We start from the raw sequence: 18,742 nt of genomic DNA, 5'->3' as shown, positions 1-18,742 counted from the left end.
GAGAGATCGCTAGTGTCGGACACTCGCGCCAGCTTCCCCGCTGATGAGCGTGGGCGGTAGCGCACCGCCGGCGGGGCGCGATTGCCTCCTAGCTCCTCCCAGGCGAGCGCCGTAATTGTACGGGGCTTTGCCTGGGAGAGCCAGCCTGCCGCAGTACATCTGCGGCGGCTGGACGTAAAGTGGTTAAGGCCACTTTCCACACGATCAGACCAATCAGGTCTGCCTGTCTTTTTTTCAGGTGGACCTGATCTGAATGTTTCAGAGTTTATATTATATATATATATATTGTGGGAGATTAGCTCGGTGGCGGGCGTGGATGACCCCTTGGGGGGGGGGATTCGTTACACAAGGAGATAGCCGAGAAGTGGTTGCAAACAACAGTTTGGTTTATTCTTGCAATTTACTTCACACAAGTGCAAGCCTCAAAAACATCCAAAATAAAAATAAAACACAAAATAAATCCTTGCCACTGTGGGCGGCTACCTTCTCACATACAGGAACCTACCTACGGAGTCTGTCTCCAACCTACTGTTGGGCAAACTTTGCTGATCCTACAGCAGACACTCCATAGTCCATGTTTTTTCTTCACACAACAAATGTCCATTGAACATGTCCCTTTTCCTCTTCACATTGAACATGTCCCTTTGCTTGTCTCTTCACATAGCAACCATTCCTTTGCTTGTCTCTTCACATAGCAAACAGTTCATTTATTTCTTTTCACATAGAAATAGTCCAGACCTCACCTTGAGTAGTCTTCACACTTGTTACCCTCCTCAGCGCACATCGCTTCAGGAGGTCTTCTCCCATGCTCACACAGCGTCGGGAGGCACACATCTGACCGTCCTCCTCTCCCCAGCTCACACAGCGTCAGGAGGCAGCAATCAATCGACTTCCTCTGGACCAATTATAGAGGCCTTAATTTCCTCATTCTGAACAGCTGAAGTCTGTTCAACGTCCTTAGACAGTTCTGGCTACCTTTGCAGCCGACACCCTATAGTAATTGGTGAATTTTCTAAACCAGGTGGAAATGTATCTCCTGTCTGTGACTACATCCACAGATTTACCTGACTTCCTGTCACAATATATATATATATATATATATATATATATATATAATATAAACTCTGAAACATTCTTATAAGAAATCCACTCGTTACAGGAGACTTTGCAATGTCATTGAGATTTGTAGATTTTAACAGCCATAGGGTTAGCACTTAGCAGTGTCCTTTATATACGCATCCAATATCGGCTAGCACAGTGTTTCTCAACCTTTTTTCAGTCAAGGCACCTTTTATAATTATAGATAATCTAAAGGCACCCTTTAAAATGATGGACAGTCTTGAGACACCCCATTCTAAAATGTAAAAAATGAAACTATTCTAATAGTTTTACATAATGCAGCAACATCCACACGTAGGACACCCAACATTAGAGGTGATTTATTCTTCCAAAGCAAATACACTTTTGCACACCGGTACTGACTAGTATTCCAATGTTTCTCTTCTCCCTCAATTTCTCTCCATCTGTTAGCTAATGTCACCCCAGTGCTGAGGGAGAGGGGCACAGGAAGGACAATCAAGGATGCTGTAGAGTCAACAGACATCCTCCTTTATTCACTGTTGTCATTGGTTGTTAGGATGCCAGTGTCTAGAAAGGCTTTGTGTAACTAAAAGGAAGGCCGATCCACCTGCTGGCTTGTATACAATTTTTGATGCATTTTTAGGAATTTTTCCAAGGCACCCCTGAAGAAACCTCAAGGCACCCCAGGGTGCCTGGGCACACTGGTTGAAAAAGGCTGGGCTAGCATATGCAAACAGGGGGTTATTATATGATTCCCCAGCAAATTAAATCCAGTATTAGGCATGAATAAGGAAATTGAACATAGTCTCATAATGCAATCATTTTCTATAGAGCAAAGTATACAATTTAGCCACCATTCTCTCTTCCATAACACCGCAGGAGTGCCACAGGCTGATCGCCTCCATGCCATGCCGCATTGATGCAGTAATTTGTGCCAAAGGAGCCCTGACCAAGTATTGAGTGCATACCATACTGTACATGGATATACTTTTCTGTAAGCCAACATTTCTGTATTAAAAGTCCTTTTTTTTTTTTTATTGGTCTTATGTAATATTCAAATTTTTTGAGATACTGAATTTTGGGTTTTCACTAGCAGTAAGCCATAATCATCAAAATTAAAATAAAGAAATGCTTTAAATATATCATTCTGTGTGTAATTAATCTACATTAGGGTTTCTGTGGAACCCTAGGGGTCCTCCTGAGGTTGTTAGGGGTTCCTTGAGCAATGGGTAATTTCTGCCTCTCAGATAAGTTCCCAATGACACCATTGTTCCTTTTAGCTATCTGTAAGGGGGTAATTTTTCCCAATGATGACAAGATTAAGGAGCATTCTTCCCACTGACTGTCACACTAATGTGTCATGAGTTGTAGAGTTTTTTTTTTAGCAGGGGTTCCCCGAGACCAGAAATTTATTTCAGGGGTTCCTCTGTGTTGAGAAAGGCTGCTCTATATAATATATGAGTTTCACTTTTTAAATTGAAAGACTCAAAGAAAATAGCTGTTTGATGATAGTCTCATTTTTTGAGACGCACCTGTATGTACACAAAGTAAATAGTATGAACAGACACACGGTTGTTGTTAGAAGGCCATATAGTACCTGAATAGACTGTTTTACTAATTAACCTCTTCCCCACCACCTGCCGCAGTTTTACTGCAGCAGGGTGGCTCTCCTGCGTACACCTATGTCAGTCGCGCGGGGAAAGCTAGAGGGCGCGCTCCCACCCCCACTTGGCAGCGGGGAAGCCGATGCACGGGTCAGGCTGCTCCAATTGCCGCCCAACACCTGAGATTGCTCCGCACTGAGAGAGAAGGACGGTTCCAGCAGCCAACCGTTTTTCTCCCTGAAATGATCATAGAGCCCACGTGATCCTTCTATTTAGGATCACATGTCTCAATGGTCATTTCACAAGCCACACCCCCCCCCCCCCCCCCCACGGTTAGAATCACCCCCCTAAGCTCACATTTAACCCTTTGATCACCCACAGGGTTAATCCCTTCCCTGCCAATGGCATTATTACAGTAACAGTGCATATTTTTAGCACTGATTACTGTAGTAATGTCACTGGTCCCCCCAAAAATGTCAAAAATGTCAGTCAGGGGTGCGATCTGTCCGCTGCAATGTCGCAGTCCCGCAAAAAAATTGCAGATTTGTCATTTAGCAGAATGTGAAAAATATTGTTTTTTTTTTTTTTTTTTTAGAATTGTTTCAATTTTTTGTTTATAGTGCAAAAAATTTAAATTGCAAAGATGATCAAATACCACCAAAAGAAAGCTCTATTTGTGGGGAGAAAAGGACATCAATTTTATTTGGGTACAGTGTCGCACGATTGAGCAATTGTCAGTTAAAGTAACGCAGTGCCGAATCGCAAAATAGGGCCTGGTCATTAAGGGGTCAAATCCTTCCGGTCCAGAAGTGGTTAAATAAAATGTGCATTAAAAATCAAGCAGTGAAAGTGTCTAACGGCAGATAAATATAACATGTATTTAGCACAGTAGTGTTTTAGAGAATTGCAGATCAGCCAATAGACAAACAGTATAACATTTAATGTAAGAAGTTTTTTTTTTTTTATATATATATATTTATCACGAATCACCTGAAATATGCTAACTAGTGTCCCGAAATTCTACATTCCACATTCCACAAACAGCAATTACACAAGCCAATAACTGACAGCCTGGTGTGAATCATGTGACCTCCGCCCTCCTCAATGCGGCAGATCCCCATCCCCCTTTCTCCTCCGCTGTAGACATTGTCACGTGACCTTCCTTCCAGCGTCCATATTGGTTATGGGCAGGATAGGCTAATAAAATATATTGAATAAAAGAATATGAACGTAGTCATACTCCTGAGTAGACACAGCAGGCAGAATATAAATATACTAGAATTTTTTACTTTCCCCCCCGCAGGTGTCCTGAAGCAGGTGACCGTGTGGGAAGAGAATCCTGAAGGGAGACATGACAGCCTTTCCTCACAGCTTAGTGACAGCCAATGGCGGCGCGGCGGATTGTGGGTTGGTGCAGTGACGTCATGTGGCTGTACTGTAGACTGGAGGAGGGGAAGGAGCAGCTGATGCTGGGCTCTCATCTCTAAGGTACGAATATTGTATTATAATGAATAAATGGGGGGGCGGATATATGAGGGGGGCTGAGGAGGGGAACACCGGGGTGAGGGACCTTCACCTGCCCAAGGTCCATACATACACCTATGGCTGTCACCTGGGTGTGGGTGGGTGTGAGCCCTGGCCATTGTATTATATCATATCACACATACACTGGCCTACTACCAGCAGCTGTGGAACTACAAGGCTCAGTAGTCAGGTATTATGGGCCCTGACCTAGCCTGGGGGCCCCTAGGTGTCAGATCCTTTATAGATCTCTGGTCCTCATCCCTGAGCATAGATCAGCTGTGTGATCCTATAGAATCCTATCAGAGCTCACTGATTGGACACATCCAGCTCCATGTCCCCCTCACTGCTTTTTTGGGAGATTTTAAACCGATTAACCACTTCTGGACCGGAAGGATTTACCCCCCTTTAATGACCAGGCCATTTTTTGTGATATGGTGCTGCGTTACTTTAACCACGTAAGGACCAGAAGGATTTACCCCCCTTTAATGACCAGGCCATTTTTTGTGATATGGCGCTGCGTTACTTTAACCACGTAAGGACCAGAAGGATTTGCCCCCTTAATGACCAGGCCATTTTTTGCACTGCATTACTTTAACAGACAATTGCGCGGTCGTGCGACGCCGTACCTAATAAATCTGATGACCTTTTTTTTCCACGAATAGAGCTTTCTTTTGGCGGTATTTGACCACCTCTGCGATTTTGTATTTTTTGCACTACAAACAAAAAAAATCTGAAAAAAAATAAAACAATATTTTTTTACTTTCTGCTCTATAACATTCCCAATAAAAAAATGTAAAAATCAATTTTTTTTTTTTTTTCATCATTTTAGGCCAATTTATATTCTGCTACATATTTATGGTAAAAAAAAAAAATCCCAATAAGCGTATTTTGATTGGTTTGCGCAAAGGTTATCGCGTCTACAAGCTAGGGGAAAGATTTGTCATTTTTATTTATTTATTTTTTACTAGTAATGGCGGCGATCAGCAATTTTTAGCGGGACTGCGACATTGCAGCGGACAGATCGGACCCCTGACTGACATTTCTGACACTTTTGGGGGGTACCAGTGACATTACTACAGTAATCCGTGCTAAAAATATGCACTGTTAAGCTGGATACACACTGCTGTGTTTACAGCGGCACGCCGCAGTTTTGTCTCCACGAGGAGCGATCGCGGGGGCAATCGCAACCGCCAGACCCGCTGATCGGCTCCTCCCTGTGGCCTGCGAAGCGATGTTCAGTTATGTCGCTTCATGGGACAGAGCCAAATTGTCGCAGGAAAAAAGTGTGGGGGGGGGGGGTCGTTAAGAGGTTGTAAGGCCCCGTTCACACTGGGGAGACGCTAGTTTGCCGGGCGACCTCATAGGTCGCGGCGCGCTGCTCACACTGCGACCTCGGAGCGGCCGGCACGGACTTCATAACATTGAAGTCTATGCAGGTCGCCCCAAAGAAGCTCCGGGTCCTTTTTCTAAGTCGGAGCGACTTGTGTCGCTCCTATTAGAACGGGCCCACAGCTTCTCTATGGCAGGCGACCTGTGAGACGACCAGGTCGCCTGACAGCTTGCCCCAGTGTGAACGGGGGCTTAACCCAAATTTTATTATTTTTTTTTCAACCTGAAAGAGAAACAAACACATAATGAGCTAGTATGCATCGCATACTAGCTCATTATGAAATAATTACCTTAGAATGAGCCCCCGCCGTGCCGCCCACTTACCTCTATGACGGGCGACATGTCCAGTCGCCTGTCTTCCAGGATCGCGGCATCCGGCCATCTGATTGGCCGGAGCCGCGGTGACGTCACTCCCGCGCACGGCACGGGGCTTCAGAGCGCATGCGCCAGTGAAGTCACTGGCTCCATGTAAGGTAAATATCTCCTAAACGGTACATGTTTAGGAGATATTTACACTACCTATAGGTAAGCCTATGCTTTCCCTGTTTGGATCACTCTTCAGATTCATTAGACTTCTATTTGTCAGGCAGTAAGGAGGTGAACCCCACACTAGTGCGCCACAGGCGTGTCTGTGTGTGCGGGCGCTATGCCAGCTGAAAGTGACAGGGGGTAAAATTCCTGCTGTGAAGTAAAGTTGTGGCTCAACTGTGAGGTTTCCCCACCACCCCTTGCCTACCCACTAGTGGGAATGAATCCTAAACGTTTGGCCTCTTATTATATATCTATTCTATGCTTGTCATTTTCCTCACTGTGATCATTTTTCTCTTTGGGTGTCATTACTGTATAGTTGAAGTGATAATAAACCCTCAGTTTTGTTTTTTTTTTTGCCTAATTCTGTTCTTAAATAATTGCATTACATAAAGAATCTAACCTTTTGCTTCAAAGTTGTTTTTTTCTGGGTCTGTTTTCCCCATTTCCGGTGGTCCTCTTTAACCTTTTGGCCCTTTGGGAGGTTTAGGATGCCGGGTGGCGGGGTTTAAGATCATGTGACGTCACATCAGTCACATGATCAGAAAACTCCAGATCACAAGTAGTGATTGGAAGCTTTCCATTAGTCGCTGGTAACTGTGTGGTAACTCCGTGCAGGGTGCGCGCTCTCAGCATAGCTGTATTTACACTAATATACGGCCGCTTGGCACCAAGGCCCACCCACTGAGAAGCTGAATATTTGCGTGCAGCTGGCACCAAGGGGTTAAAAAGTGCCCCCTTTGTATTACTGATCTCATGGGGGCACGTGGGCGCACACTTACATCTATGGGCCTACAGCCTGCGTGGCAGTGCTAGCTGCACCCGTATGAATGGGGAGGACGCTGATGAAAGCCATGGAGGACGCTGTAGCTCCGCCTCCCGTGTGCTCTGATTGATCCTGTTGGGAGGAGCATGCGCTGAGTACTCTTGAGCGGCTAAAGAGAAACTCTGCGCGTCCGCACACAGCCCCAGAATTGAAGAAAGGCATATTCACGGTGATGCCAAGCATGTCGTGACATGTAGTCCCAAGACGCAACGTAGTGGCTGGGCGCACACTCAGGGGAACGGAAGCTTTGGGGACGTAAACCAGGAAGGGCCTGATATCGGTATGTTAAAAAACATGGAAAAATCGTTTTTTTTTTTTTACCCCTGGCACTTTAAAAGGTGTAAAAAAAAAAAAAAAAAATGCGGGTTTAGAACCACTTTAACCTAATATTACACCCAAAATAAAAATGTAATCGATTGCTTACCAGTCATTAAATGTGAATTCGTTTTGTTTTTAAGGGGCCTTTCACACAGGCTTTCCGCCCGTCTCCGTTTCGCTCAGCGGGGATCGATCCGCCAATCCCCGCTGAGCAGTTGGATGACAGCTCCGTCTCCGCTCTCTATACAGAGACAGAGCTGTCAGATCCCCGCTCCCCTCTATGGGAGATCGGATGATAACGGATCGCCTGTCCGTTTTCATCCGATCCTTCAGATGGATGGAAAATAGGGTTTTCATTCTTCTGGATTTCACGGACAGGATCGGATCGGATAGCAGCAGATATCAGTGGAGATGTCTCCGCTGACATCCGCTGCCCCATAGGGGTGCATGGAGCATCCGATCCAGTCTGCCTGAAAAACTGACAGGCAGACCTGATCGGAAAGCCAGTGTGAAAGGGGCCTTATTTTTTCCCTTTTATTCTTACCTGGTGATCCAGCCAGTAATACGTCTCTTGAGGTGTCTGTATTCTGGATGAAGAAGTAAAGCAGACCTCCAGCAGCATTGTCAGTCTGGGGAGAGGGGAGCATTAGACTCGCTGATTTCAATGGACTTGACTAAACCTGAAGTCCAGCTAACACATTATACGCAGTTACAGTGACAGTTTTTTTTTCCTTCTGGAATAAAGGTTTTACATAAATGAATAAAAGCTGATTATTGTAAGCACCCCTGTCAGTGGTAAATGCTTTGTCTTAAACTTCTAAGGGCTCATGCATCTCAAAGAAGCGGCTTCTGCAGGCTTTTGAGCTTTTTTCAGCTCTCATTTTTTTCTGTCTGCAAAAGGGGAAGGGATTGTGAATAAAAATGCTTATGCTCAAAGAAGCTCAATAAAAACCTGCAAAAGAGCACTTAAAGGCCAAGTTTACCTTTCATTCAGAAAATATGTGAAGTTAATGCTGCAAACAATTTGATAAATCATTAAAGAGGATCTTAAAGAAGAAATTATATAATATATATATTGTAGCTACTGACTTTTAATAAAAGAACACTTACCTGTCCCTGGATCCAGTGCTGTTCTGACCCGGGCTGGTTCTTCGGTGATAATCGGGTCCCAGCGCTGGGCGTGTTTACTAAGGGAAGCTGGCTGTGACTCCTTGTGGCTCTACAGCCGGCTTCCCACTGCGCATGCGTGAGCCGCACAGTGCTTTGTGAATGGTCCCACAGCCTTCTGTGATGTGTCCCAAAAAGCTGATGGCAAAGGGGGGGGGGGGGGGGGGCTGGGGGTGAACCTCTGCTCAGATCGCCTAGGTGGGAGCTGGTTAATGATTTTAACATATATCCAAATTTGGGAGAAGGGGGGAGGTGGCAGAAAAGAACATCCTCTTTTGGGTTCAGTTCCACTTTAAAGTTAATTCTCTTAGATAAAAAACACACAGTTCACATTCATTATTTATCTCATGGTACTTTAGGAATGTACAAAGTAACAATGAGGGGAATTCTACATTGGTCAATAAATACAAAGAATACAATGTATCATTGTGGTAATGTTATGCCTTTAGCTCAGGTATGCAAATCATTTGTAATGTTGCACTAGGCCAGGGGTCTCCTAACTTTCTGAACAAAGGGCCAGTTTACTGTCCTTCAGACTTTTGGGAGGCCACACTGTGGCCACTGGGAGTAGAAGAGGTCCCGATGTCGGTGGGAAAAAATAATGCCCATTTCTTTGTTTCAGTGGGAGAAATTGTGCCCCATCACTGCTATCATTGGGAGAAATTGTGCCTCATTGTTGGTGTCATTGGGAGATATTGTGCTTCATTGTTGGTGTCATTGGGAGATATTGTGCCTCATTGTTGGTGTCATTGGGAGATATTGTGCTTCATTGTTGGTGTCATTGGGAGATATTGTGCTTCATTGTTGGTGTCTATGGGAGGAATTGTGCCCCATCACTGGTGTCTATGGGAGGAATTGTGCCCCATCACTGGTGTCTATGGGAGGAATTGTGCCCCATCACTGGTGTCTATGGGAGGAATTGTGCCCCATCACTGGTGTCTATGGGAGGAATTGTGCCCCATCACTGGTGTCTATGGGAGGAATCGTGCCCCATCACTGGTGTCTATGGGAGGAATCGTGCCCCATCACTGGTGTCTATGGGAGGAATCGTGCCCCATCACTGGTGTCTATGGGAGGAATCGTGCCCCATCACTGGTGTCTATGGGGGAATTGTGCCCCATCACTGGTGTCTATGGGGGAATTGTGCCCCATCACTGGTGTCTATGGGAGGAATTGTGCCCCATCACTGGTATCATTGGGAGAAATTGTGCCCCATTGTTGGCATCATTGGGAGAAATTGTGCCCCATTGTTGGTGTCATTGAGAGGAATTGTGCCCCATCATTGTTGTCTATGGGAGGAATTGTGCCCCATTGTTGGTGTCATTGGGAGGAATTGTGCCCCATTGTTGGTGTTATTGGGAGGAATTGTGCCCCATTGTTGGTGTCAGTGGGAGGAATTGTGCCCCATTGTTGGTGTCAGTGGGAGGAATTGTGCCCCATTGTTGGTGTCATTGGGAGGAATTGTGCCCCATTGTTGGTGTTATTGGGAGGAATTGTGCCCCATTGTTGGTGTTATTGGGAGGAATTGTGCCCCATTGTTGGTGTTATTGGGAGGAATTGTGCCCCATTGTTGGTGTCATTGGGAGGAATTGTGCCCCATTGTTGGTGTCATTGGGAGGAATTGTGCCCCATTGTTGGTGTTATTGGGAGGAATTGTGCCCCATCATTGTTGTCTATGGGAGGAATTGTGCCCCATCGTTGGTGTCAGTGGGAGGAATTGTGCCCCATCATTGTTGTCTATGGGAGGAATTGTGCCCCATTGTTGGTGTCAGTGGGAGGAATTGTGCCCCATTGTTGTCTATGGGAGGAATTGTGCCCCATCTTTGTTGTCTATGGGAGGAATTGTGCCCCATCTTTGTTGTCTATGGGAGGAATTGTGCCCCATTGTTGGTGTTATTGGGAGGAATTGTGCCCCATTGTTGGTGTTATTAGGAGGAATTGTGCCCCATCATTGTTGTCTATGGGAGGAATTGTGCCCCATCATTGTTGTCTATGGGAGGAATTGTGCCCCATCTTTGTTGTCTATGGGAGGAATTGTGCCCCATCGTTGGTGTCAGTGGGAGGAATTGTGCCCCATCATTGTTGTCTATGGGAGGAATTGTGCCCCATCATTGTTGTCTATGGGAGGAATTGTGCCCCATCGTTGGTGTCATTGGGAGGAATTGTGCCCCATCATTGTTGTCTATGGGAGGAATTGTGTCCCATCGTTGGTGTCAGTGGGAGGAATTGTGTCCCATCGTTGGTGTCAGTGGGAGGAATTGTGCCCCATCATTGTTGTCTATGGGAGGAATTGTGCCCCATTGTTGGTGTCATTGGGAGAAATTGTGCCCCATTGTTGGTGTCAGTGGGAGGAATTGTGTCCCATCGTTGGTGTCAGTGGGGGGGGAGGGGGGGGATTAGGTCCTATTGTTTGTATTAGTGGACGAAACCGTGCCCCAAGGGTCAGATAAATGCAAGGAAAGGGCCGCAGTTTGTAGACCACTGCATTAGACGGAGATCATTCTGTGAATGAAGACAAACTAGGAGCTCATTAAAGGCCCGTACACACGTACCGATCGTCAGCATACAAACGTCGGCGGACGAAAGATCTGCCGATTGTACGCTTGTTAGTATGATGCCTCCGACAGCTGTCTGCGCACATTCTGCGGACAAGAGTCTTTCTTGAAAACATAAAAATTAGTTTTTTATGTTTTTGACAGATCGGACCCTTGACTGACATTTGTGACACTTTTGGGGTCACCAGTGATATTTCTACAGTAATCAGTGCTATACATATGCACTGTTACTGTAAAAATACACTGGTTGTGAAGGGGTTAACTTTATTTGGAAGGGAGGGGCTGTGTGTGTCCCTAGGGGCGTGCTTTCTACTGTGATTGGCTGTGGCTTGAGCTGTAAGGACACTGATCAACGGATCTACATACTAGATCCGTTTTATCAGTGTCTTTACAGCGAGGAGAATGACAGGCAGCTTGTTTACACAAGCTGCCTGACATTCTCCCTCTCCCCCGCCGATCGCCGAGTGACCGGCGGACATCGGGTCCGCTGGTCACACACGCGGGGGGGTCCGTGACCACGCGGGAGCGCGCCTCCGGGGGCGCGCGCTCGCTCCCTAGACCCTCACAAGCTAGTGACGTAGCCCTACGTCACTTTGCCTGTGAGGGGCTGACTGCCGACGTAGATCGGCGTTAGGCAGTCGGCAAGTGGTTAAGCACTGTGCTACTTCATTTGGTAATTGCACAGCCATGAAATACTGTGCCCACATGAAATTTTTATGTAATTTTATTTTTCACACAAATAAAGCTTTCTTTTGGTGGTATTTGATCACCACTGGGTTTTTTCATTTTTTGCAATATAAATTTAAAAAGACCAAAAAATGTGAAAAAATTATTTACTTTCTGCTATAAAACATCCAATAAAAAAAAAAAATGGATTTTCTTCATAAATATATTTTGCTACATGTCTTTGGTAAAAAAAAAAAAAAAAAAAATCCCAATAAGTGTATATTGATTGGTTTGCGTGGAAGTGGTATATAAATTGGAACTTTTTTTTTATATACTACAAATGGCAGTGATCAGTGGCTCATAATGGGACTGTGATGGTGCGGCGGACAATCTGACACTAACTGCCACTGACAGCACCAGTGACGCTAATTAGTGATAATATTATACACTGTCACTGTACTAATGACACTGGCTGGGAAGGGGCTAACATCTAGGGCGATCAAGGGGTTAAATGTGTGCCTAACAATGTTTGCTGCTTTTTTACTAATGCCCCGTACACACGTGCAGATTATCTGCAGACTTTTGTCTGCAGACTTACCAAAACCATATAATATGAGGTCAAACCTAAACACTTTCAATTTGTATGCAATCCGGCAGGCCCTTGCACTACATAGAAAAGGTAAGTCTGCAGACAAAAGTCTGCAGATAATCTGCAAGTATGGCATAAAGCTTCATTCACAGCGGAGCGTATCGTTTTCAGGCATTTTTTTGGGTATTTTTTTGTGCTTTTTTCAGGCATTTTTTGCAGGTGTTTGGAGGCAGGCATTAACATCTAACAAAAACGCTTGTAATCTGCCAAAAAAAAGCTTGTGTACTTTTTTGAGCTTCAGACGACAAAACGCTCATATGTGAACAGGGGCCATTGAAATGAATGGGATTTTGCTTGTTGGGCGTTTTGAGACTTTAGAGATGAGCGTTTTACGAGCTGAAAAGCGCTCAGGTGTGAACAGAGCTTAAAGATCTCCTGTTTTTTTATCCCTTTGCAGGGAAAAGAAACAAAGAGATTGTTCCCTCAGTACAGAGCCTTGTGTTGATTGTCAACGCATGGCTCCGGGCTGTGATTGGACCCAGCCGATCAGCAGGTCCCAGCCATGAATCATTGGCCGAAGCCTGCTTACAGACTGTATACAATAACATTTGAGTGCCCTAAACCCGGTGGCAGGCAGTGACCCCTCAATTTGCTTGTCCACAGTACATTGCGGGTGGGCGATCCTTAAAGCCGAGTTCCACCCAAAAGTGGAACTTCCTCTTTAGGTAGTTCTAACCCCCTGACATGCCACATTTGGCATGTCATTTTTGGGAGGGGAGTGGGTACCTAGTTTTGACATGTACCCGCTCCTGCTTCCGCTCGGAGCGCCGTGGCACTCTGAGCGGAAGTTCTCCTCTCCCCCTCCCTCCCTGCAATCTTCTGGGACATGGCAGAGGTCCCAGAAGATTGCCGGCCAATCACGACGCGTAGCGCAACTCGCGCATGCGCAGTGCGTACCCGGCTGTGAATCCGCAAACTGTCATAGCCGGTTGCCCACACCAATGATGCCGGCGCTGCAGAGGAGAGTGGGAGAAGAGCGAGGCTTCGGGCCGCCGCATCGCTGGACCGTTGGACAGGTGAGTGTGTTTAGGCTGGAACTCCGCTTTAAGTGGTTAAACAACACACATTTAGTGAATTGTCTAGTTTTGAGATAAATCCCCAACACAGCCTTTTCATCCATTCTACCTGTACCGTGTGTAAGTGAGCAGTTTTCCTATTTGATTACATGATTATTTGGCCAGCTTTGATCCTGGCAGTTGTATCTTGCTGCTTCAACGTGGTGCCGGTAATCATTTCTGCTATGGCAGGCCCATCTTATTTTCTCATTCTCATCAATGGTGATGGCCGGATGTTTCAGTTGCATTTTGTAAAGACAACCGGTCACAAAACAGAGAGGAATTCTGCCAGTAGTAGAATGCTGATCCCTGTCACGGGACGACTTGCATCAGTTCCAAGACTAACTTCACTCGGGAAATACAAAATTCACACCCATGTGTACACGTAAAGTACCCGAACACAATCCGAATGCAAGCCACGTAAGCGATCTCTTTTGTAAAAAAGCTAATGTTTAAGTTTAACCACTTTAAGACCGGAAGATTTGACCCCCCTTCCTGACCAGGCCCTAATTTGCGATTCGGCACTGCTTTAGTTTATTGGACAATTGCCTGGTCGTGCGATGCTGTAGCCAAATAAAATTGACATTCTTTTTTTTCCTCACAAACAGAGCTTTCTTTTGGTGGTATTTGATCACCTGTGCGATTTTTAATTTTTGCGCTATAAACAAAAAAAGAGCGACAATTTTGAAAAAATAATATTTTTCACTTTCTGCTATAAAACATCCCCCCCCCCCCAAAAAAAAAAAGTGTAAAAATCAAAATTTTTCAACATTTTAGGCCAATTTGTGTTCTGCTACATATTCTTGATAAAAAAAAGTTAAACGTATTTTGATTGGTTTGTGCAAAAGTTATCACATTTACTAACTACGGGAAATATTTATGTCTTTTTTTTTTTACTAGTAATGGCGGCGATCTTTGATTTTTTTTTTTTTTTGCGGGACTGCGACATTGCGGCGGACAGATTGGACCCCTAACTGCCATTTATTGACACTTTTGGGGGGGACCAGTGACATTACTACAGTAATCAGTGCTATAAATATGCACTGTTACTGTAATAATGACACTGGCAGGAAAGGGGTTAACCCTATGGGTGATCAAAGGGTTAAATGTGAGCCTCATGCTTACTGACGTGGGGGGGGGGGGGGGTTTGTGACACAGACAGAGATCGCAGGTTCAGCTATGCTGTCTGTCACTGAGAAGATCCGCCTGCTTTGTTTACATAAACAGGCGGGTCTTCTCACATTTTCCCTGATGATCGGGGAAGAGAAGCGGCAATCGCCGCCTTTCCTCCTCCGGCCCGACTTCCACTGTGTCTAAACACAGCAGGAGCGTGCCTCCGAAACCACTAGGAGTCCAGCGACGTATGTTTACTTCGTTGGACCCAGGGGAGCCGCACTGCCGCAGTAAGATTACTGTCGGCAGTCAGCAAGTGGTTAAAGCAGAACTCCAGGCAGCAACTATATCATTTATTAGGTATTTATATAGCACTTTGCATATATTGTATACTGTATGTAAATGCTCATATGAGAACTGACTTACTGTATCTGTCAATGGATTTGTAATTCTTTCCATACATTTTTGTGTTTCATACACCCCTGCCAGACAGCTCAGCCAGGATGTGAAACTACTTTCCCTGTTAGAGTTGAAGTTGAGGTGTGGCTTTGTAATCATAGCTATAATAATCCACCTTAAACCAACGGAAGTCCGTCATTTAAAAGTACTTAAAGCGGTAGTATACTAAAAAAAAAAAAAAACCCCTGCAAGACAAAGGCATAATGAGCTAGTATGCATCACATACTAGCTCATTATCAAAAACTTACCTTAGAACGAAGCCCCGACACGGACCCCCGGACACTGCTGTGGGAACTGACATGATCGCTCTGCGTCTCTTCCAGGTTCGGCGGCTCCGGCGCTGTGAGTGGCTGGAGCAGCGATGACGTAATTTCCCGTGCATGCGCGTGGGAGTCATTTTCCGGCAAGCTCCCGGCAAGGAACTCTGAAGGTCCCCCCGGACCTTCAGAGCGCATGCGCCGCTCGCGTCAGCGGCTGCATGCAGTGCAAATATCTCCTAAACCGTGCCGGTTGTACCTACAGGTAAGCCTTATTATAGGCTTACCTTAGGATAAAAGTCACAAAAAGCAGGATACTACCGCTTTAAAGTGGAACTACGCTGCATCTGAGCACCACAAACCAAAAACACTATTGAATTTATTGTTAATCTTCAAAGAAAACCCATCCATTCATCCATGCTTTATTCTGCTGAGAAATCACTTCGATCGGATGGGACCAATCTATGTTCGATGTTCAGCAGGTAAATTCAATGCGATAAAAAGTGGCAGTGTAGCAATCCTGACATGTTTCACATTTTGATTTTGGTTTCTTCAGGGGACATATTTTATCTAAATAGATAAGTCAAAAAGAAAAACAAAATAAATATACAAATACATATGAATAAATAGAAGTTGATCAATATAAACAATATAAAAACATAAACAAAAATATATGAATCAACAATACAATAGTATCAATAATTATTCATTATTGTGAAACGTGAAAACATCTTTGAAAAATGCTCCCTAGCACACAGGTGTCAAACTGGCAGTTACTCCTCATTACAGCGTCACTTTAACCACTTAAGCCCCGGAGGATTTTCCTGCTAAAAGACCAGGGGGTATTTTGCGATTCGGCACTGCGTGAATTTAACGGACAATTGCGCGGTCGTGCGACGCTGTACCTAAACGAATTTGACGTCCTTTTTTTCCCACAAACAGAGCTTTCTTTTGGTGGTATTTTATCACCTGTGCGATTTTTACTTTTTGCGCTATAAACAAAAAAAGAGCGTAAATTTTGCAAAAATAGCAATATTTTTCACATTTTTTTTATATGAAATTCCCCCCCAAAAAAAATGTAAAAATCAAAATTTTTTAACATTTTCGGCCAATTTGTTTTATGCTACCTATGTTTGGTAAAAAAAATCGCAAAAAGCGTATTTTGATTGGTTTGCGCAAAAGTTATCGCATTTACTAACAAAGGGAAAGATTTTTGTCATTTTTGTTTTTTTTTTTAACGCGTAATGGCGGCGATCTGCAATTTTTTTTTTGCGGTACTGCGACATTGCGGCGGACAGATCGGACCCTTGACTGACATTTTTGACACTTTTGGGGTTACCAGTGACATTTCTACAGTAATCGGTGCTATATATATGCACTGTTACTGTAAAAATACACTGGCAGTGAAGGGGTTAACTTTATTTGGGAGGGAGTGGCTGTGTGTGTCCCTAGGGGCGTGCTTTCTACTGTGATTGGCTGTGGCTTGAGCTGTAAGGACACTGATCAACGGATCTACATAGTAGATCCGTGTGATCAGTGTCTTTACACCGAGGAGAATGACAGGCAGCTTGTTTACACAAGCCGCCTGACATTCTCCCTCTCCCCCGCCGATCGCCGAGTGACCGGCGGACATCGGGTCCGCCAGTCACACGCGCGGGGGGGGTCCGTGACCGCGCGGGAGCGCGCTCGCTCCCCAGACCCTCCCAGGCTAGTGACGTTAATTAACGTCACTCTGCCTGGCAGGGGCTGACCGCCGCAGTAAATCTACTTGCGGCGGTCGGCAAGCGGTTAAGGGCCCATTCACACCAGCTGCTGTGGTGCTGTTTGGGTGGCTATTCCAGCACAGTCCCACCTCAAGACAAGGCAAAATGCCTTGTGTCCTGTGTGCCCGGTCTGACACTGTGTTGTGGTGGTGTGCGGGCACTGTATACTGAAAATAAGACCACATGCACTACTTCTTTTTTTTTTTTTTTTTTTTTTTTTTAGCACAGCGTGAGTCACCTCTTTGCACCACAGTCAATTGTATGGGTGACATTTCAATAAAATTTGTTAAAAAAAAAGGGGGGGGGGGGAGCAGTGCAGTAAAAAATACACTTCATTGTTTGAAAGAAATACACTGTATTAAATGGTGTTTTTTCTTTGTTCAACTTTAAAGTAACGAAATTCTTTACCCCCTAAAAATAATCCATTAACATCATCTACCTAATGGCTATGTAATCTATTTTCCATCAAATAGTTTCTCAGTGTTTTTTCTGCCTTCTTGTAACATCCTCTGTGAGATCCCACACCTCTCCTCACTTCTGTTTGAAATGAGCACCGAATGTTGGTCGCAGTCATGTGCACGGCTCTATGAACACTACAAATCCCATAGACCATCTCAGGAGTGAGCAAGAGAGGGTGATTACATTCCTGCATACAATGGGACCCTGCAGAGCAAACATTGCCACCCCCTAACAGAGAGTCGGATCACAGCAGATATAGGAAATCCATTTGTAGATCTGGAGGAGGCTGCTAGAATAGAAGGGGCTTTGGAGTTCTCAATACCTGAATAGATGTTTTTTTTGGTGCCACTTTAATATTCCTAGATCTACAAATTGATCTGCAGCCGATTGCTACATTCCCTTTCTGTGCACTTTGCACGCTAATATACAGCGGGTATAGAAAAGAATCACCGCCTTTAAAATAATCGCATTTTGTTGCTTTGCAGGCTGAGATGAAGACAGACACCGTTTTTGTTTTATCCAGCTCTATTTACTGCAACATCCAAGTGAAAGATATAACACCAACAAATCAGAAAAAAACAGAAAAAAAAAAATTCAAAAACAGAATTGAGTTGGAAAAAGGATCATCCGCTTTATGTCACTATTTTATTGAACCACCTTTTGCTTTAACCACTTCAGCTCCGGAAGGTTTTACCCCCTTAATGATCAGGCCATTTTTTGTGATTCGGCACTGCGATACTTTTACCGAAAAATTGGGCAGTCGTGCGATGCTGTACCCAAATACAATTGATGTCCTTTTTATCCCACAAACAGAGCGTTCTTTTCCTGATATTTGATCACCTCTGTGGTTTTTAGATTTTGCGCTGTAAGCAAAAAAAGAGCAACAATTTTGAAAAAAAAAAAAAATGCCATATATTTTACTTTTGGCTATAAAACATTCCCAATAAAAAAATGTAAAAAATAAAAAAATTTTTAATCAGTTTAGGCCAATTTGTATTCTGCTACATATTTTTGGTAAAAAAAAATCCCAAAAAGCGTATTTTAATTGGTTTGCGCAAAAGTTATAGTGTTTACAAACTACTGGAGAGATTTTTGGACTTGGTGGCGATCTGCGATTTTTGCGGCAGATAGATCGGACCCCTAACTGACATTTTTGACACTTTTTGGGGACCAGTGACACCAATACAATAATCAGTGTTAAATAATATGCACTGTTACTGTATAAATGACACTGGCAGGGAAGGGGTTTACACTGGGGGTGATCAAAGATTAATGTATGCCTGTTGGTGCTTACTCACTGTGTGGGGGAAGGGCTCTGTGACAGGCACAG

General features: G+C 44.5%; 1 protein-coding gene across 6 annotated transcripts in view; it reads left to right on the top strand.

The window, feature by feature from the left end:
* Positions 1-4,060: 4,060 nt before the first annotated feature.
* The window catches only part of ATP6V0A1 (ATPase H+ transporting V0 subunit a1), a 164,818-nt gene continuing 150,136 nt past the window's right edge, over positions 4,061-18,742 (top strand). For all 6 annotated transcript variants that reach the window (XM_082272084.1, XM_082272083.1, XM_082272085.1 and 3 more), the window contains exon 1: positions 4,061-4,172. The gene's annotated coding sequence lies outside the window, so the exon portion shown is untranslated. The remainder of the gene's footprint in view (positions 4,173-18,742) is intronic.

This window comes from Pelophylax lessonae, assembly GCF_965119305.1.
Source record: "Pelophylax lessonae genome assembly, chromosome: 11".
Taxonomy (NCBI): Eukaryota; Metazoa; Chordata; class Amphibia; order Anura; family Ranidae; genus Pelophylax; species Pelophylax lessonae.
Note: the sequence above shows the minus strand (reverse complement) of the source record. Positions and strands in the feature narration are given on the sequence as shown.